Source organism: Trachypithecus francoisi, unplaced genomic scaffold (assembly GCF_009764315.1).
Source record: "Trachypithecus francoisi isolate TF-2019V2 unplaced genomic scaffold, Tfra_2.0 Lachesis_group5, whole genome shotgun sequence".
Classification (NCBI taxonomy): domain Eukaryota; kingdom Metazoa; phylum Chordata; class Mammalia; order Primates; family Cercopithecidae; genus Trachypithecus; species Trachypithecus francoisi.
The window spans coordinates 112,437,415-112,442,387 of record NW_022681470.1 but is presented as its reverse complement, the minus strand read 5'-3'; positions in this window follow the sequence as shown (position 1 = coordinate 112,442,387).

Here is a 4,973-nt window from a genome sequence, read left to right as displayed (position 1 = left end):
AAAAAAAACCCCCAAAAAACAAAAAACTCAAGCCATCTAAATACAAAACATAAAATTATAAACATATAAACATTTAGGAATCGATTTTTGTTGTTGTTGTTGTTTTTGATACGGAGTCTCACTCTGCCGCTAGGATGGAGTGAGTGGTGCTGTGTCCGAAATGTATTCCTTCTGGTGAGTTCTTGATCTCCCTGACTTCAAGAATGAAGTCGCAGACCCTCACGGTGAGTGTTTACAGTTCTTGAAGGTGGTGTGTCCTGAGTCTGTTCCTTCTGATGTTCAGATGTGCCTTTAGTTTCTTCCTTCTGGTGGGTTCCTGGTCTCGCTGACTTCAGGAGTGAAGTTGCAGACCTTTGCAGTGAGTGTCACAATTCTTAAAGGTGGCGCATCCGGAGTTGTTTGCTCCTCCCCATGGGTTCATGGTCTCACTGACTTCGCAGTCCCTGGCGGTGAGTGTTATACCTCATAAGGTAGTGTGGACCCAAACACCCAGCAGCAGCAAGATTTACTGTGCATACAAAAGAACAAAGCCTCCACAGCGTGAAAGCCTACTCGATTAGGTTGCCACTGCTGGCTGTGGTGGAGGGGGGGGTGCGGGGGAGGGAGGAGCAGCTTTTATTCCCTTATTTGGCCCTGCCCACATCTTGCTGATTGGTTCATTTTACAGAGCGCTGATTGGTCCATTTTACTGAGTGCTGATTGGTGTGTTTTTACAGAGTGCTGATTGGTGCATTTACAATCCTTTAGCTAGACACAGAGTGCTGATTGGTGCATTTACAATCCTTTAGCTGGACACACAAGTTCTCCAAGTCCCCAACTGACCCAGAAGACCAGCTGGCTTCACCTCTCAGTGTGATCAGGGCTCACTGCAACCTCCACCTCCCAGGTTCAAGTGATTCTCCTGCCTCAGCCTCCTGAGTAGCTGGGACTACAGGTGCTCACCACCTTGCCCAACTAATTTTTGTATTTTTAGTAGAGATGGGGTTTCATCATGTTGGCCAGGATGGTCTCGATCTCTTGACCTTGTGATCCGCCCGCCTCGGCCTCCCAAGGGTAAAGAGTTTTTTAGACAGGATGCCAAAAGCATGATCTGTCAACATAAAAATTGGTAAATTAGAATTCACCAAATGACAGTGTTAGGAGAATTAATAGACACTATAGACTGGGAGGAAATATTTGCAAATCACATATCCAACAAAGGACTCGCATCCAGAATATAAAAAGAATTCTCAAAATTCAATAGTAAGAAACAACTCACATTAAAAATAGGCTAAAGATTTGAACAGACACTTCACCAAAGAAAATATATGAGTGAGAATTAGCTAGGTGTGGTGGCACATGCATGTAATCCCAGCTACTCAGGTGTCTGAGGCACGAGAATCACTAGAATCTGTGAGGTGGAGGTTGCCATGAGCCGAGATTGCAGTACTGCACTCCAGCCTGGGGGACAGGGTGAGACTCTGTCTCCAAAAAATAACATAAAATAAAATAAACTCTGTGTGTGTGTGTGTGTGTGTGAGAGAGAGAGAGAGAGAGAGAGAGAGAGAGAGAGAGAGACAGAGACACATAAGCACAGTAAAGATGTTTAACATTATCAGCCACTGGGGAAATGCATATTAAAACCACAATGAGGTATCATGACATATCTTTTAGCATGGCCAAAAACAAAGTAAAACTAAACTGATAATACCAAGCTATGGAGAAGGTGCAAAACAATGGAGTACATTGTTGGTGAAAAACAATGCGATGCAAAATGCTATAGCCACTCTGGAAAAAAGTTTGGTAGTTTTATATAAAGTTAAACATACATTTACACATAACCTAGAAATTCCATTTCTGGATGTTTACCCTAGAAATAAAAAACACATCCACACAAAAACCTATATAAGAATGTTTATAGCAGTTCTACTCATTACAGCCAAAAAAAGAAAAAAAAAAAAAAAAGGAAACAACCTACATGTACTTCTGTGGGTGAATGGATAAGCAAACTGTGATGGATCATATTTCCTGTGAGGGAGTACCACTCAGCAACAAAAAGGAGCAAACCACAAGCAACAGTATGGATGAATCTCAGAAACGTTATGCTGAGTAAGAGAAGCCAGACACAAACGACTACATTCTGTAAATTCCATTTATCTGAAATTCTAGAAAAAACAACTGATTTATAATGACTGAAAGCAGATCAAGTGGTTGCCTACAGATTGATTGCAAAAGGGCAGGAAGGGGCTCTTGTGAATGACTGAAATGTTCTATATCTTGGTCGTGGTGGTGATTATATGGGTGTATACATCTTTCAAAGCTCAAAGTTGAAAATGTACACATCTTATGACTGAGGTGGCTCACTTTTAGGTATAGAGCAATGTTTATCAAGCTGCTGGTAGAGTCCTGCTGTTAGTGAATCATCAAGTTAATTCCAGTGTGTCTACTTAGAGAGGTATTTATCCTGGAACTAATGAAGCTGAAGCTTCAGCCTCCCACACTTACAAAACATCTTCCAAGTCCTGGTTACTAATTTTGTATTCAAACTTGTGTGTTTTTTCTTTTTCTTTTTCTTTTCTTTCTTTCTTTCTTTTTTTTTAGACAGAGTCTCCCTCTGTCTCACAGGCTGGAGTGCAGTGCACCGTCTTGGCTCACTGTAACCTCTGCCTCCTGGGTTCAAGCAATTCTCCTGCCTTCAGAGTAGCTGGGACTACAGGTGTTCACCACCATGCCCGACTGATTTTTTAGACGCGGTTGCACGACGTTGGCCAGCCTGGTATTGAACTCCTGGCCTCAAGCAATCCACCTGTCTCAGCCTCCCAAAGTGCTGGGATTACAGGCATGAGACACTGTGCCTGGGCAAAATTTTGTACTTTTTCTCAAGGGGGCCCTCAAATTGTATTAACTTTAGGCTCCACAAAATCTGGATCTGCCTCCGGGTGACCAGAATTTTTTTTAATGAAGTGGAATAGAAAATAGGAGGGTGTTTTGCAAACTTTATTCCAGTTTATATAATGGGTCAGGTTGTAAAATTTTATTTCTTACCAGGGTTTGTGGTTTAGTGCATGTGTGTGCACACACACACACACACACAAAGTTGGAAATTCAGTGCTATGTAGAAATCTATGTACATGTGCACAAGGAGGTCTGTACAAATTTAGTGTAGCGCTGTTTGTAAGAGACAATCTTTGGAAACAACCTAAATGCCCATCAATATGAGAATAAATAGACTGCAGTATGCATATGTATGTAGTAGAATTCTATATAGTTAAAAGGAATGAACTAAAGCTACATGCATCAGGCTAGATGACTCTCATAAACACAGTATTAAGTAAAAAAGTGAGTTGAAGAAGGTTACCTAAAGCATGATACCATTTAGTAAAGTTTAAAGCAATTTGAAAAACAATACTATGTCTGATGAGTTTCTAGGTATTGCTCCTAGATATAGTTATATACATAGAAAAAGTAGTAAATCATGCATGAGACTGGCAAAAAAAAAAATTCAAGATTGGATAATGAATATTTCTGGGGAGGAAGGAGGGAGGGAATGACATGAGATGATATACAGGGCTTCAATTTTATGCATTTTTTTTTCTTTTTCAAAGAATGGGTTTAAGGATAATAATGGATTTGAGGCAAAAAAGAGTTAAAGATTAACAAGGCTGGTTGATGCGCAAGTGGATTTTTGTTGTGTTATTCTGATTCTTTTCTGATTGTGTTGTATTCTGTATGCATATTGTTGAAGACATTGGTAATATGTATGTTTTTGTGTTTGTGTAGTGTGGCATTCACATACATCACACTGTTTAATTTTTATGATGGCCTCGTGAAGTGAGTGGAACGTAAATTATTATCCCTATTCCACAGAACAGGAACCCAAGACGGCAGAACAATTTAAAAGGCGGACTGGGGACCGGGCTAAGCTGTTCCTTGCTTAGTCTAGATTTGCATGGAAATCCACTGGAGAAGTTTCCCTCAAGTCCACGTGGCCTGATCCAGCCCGAGCTGACTTCCTCATCTCTTCTCTCTCTAAATCCCAAGGCTTTGGGAAGGCACTTACTCAACGGGGAAACAACTTGTATGCGTAACAGCCAAATGTTTGTTCAAAAAGCATTCATTCTGACATGCGGGGTGGAGCAGTGAGGCGGGACCTGCAAGAATGACTTGGGTGAGATGGATACGTATTTACAAGCCAATGCAGAGGAATTTGTCCTTGGACAAATCACTTAACCTTTTACTACTTATATTTATGCTCTTGTAAACCGAGTGTGGAATATTCTCGACTGCTCACCCCTGACGAATGCTTTTCGAAAGTTAGAGACCGAGTTACAGTCATCAAAATGCAACGACGTCAACCCCTCCCCTTCCTTTCCTGTTCTTTTTCTTTCTTGCTCTTTCTTTCCTCTCTCTTTCTCTCCTTCTGTCTGTCTTTTTTCATTTTTCTTTTTTTCTTTTGTTTTTTGACACAGTCTTGCTCTGTTGCCCAGGCTGGAGTGCAATGGCGCAATCTTGGCTCACTGCAACCTCCCCCTCCCGGGTTCAAGTAATTCTCCTGCCTCACCCTCCCGAATAGCTAGGAGTACAGGCGCGTGCCACCACGGCCCCGGCTAATTTTTGTATTTTTAGTAGAGACCGGGTTTCACCATGTTGGCCAAGTTGTTCTTGAACTCCTGGCTTCTTTTGATCCACCCGCCTCTGCCTCCCAAAGTGCTGGGATTACAGGCTTGAGCCACCGCGCCCGGCCAGACGTCAACTTTTCAGTACCTTTCAATATGTTCTTTGCACCCCATTCCTCAAAGGCCTTTTTTCACTCTCATTTAAATGGTAATGACCATTTTAAAGGAGATTAAGTTTATACTTGATAAGATTAATCACTTTTTTTTTTTTTTTGAGACAGAGTCTCAGACTGTTGCCAGGTCTGGAATGTAGTGCGCAATCTCAGCTCACTGCAACCTCCACCTCCCCGATTCAAGCGATTCTCCTGCCTCAGCCTC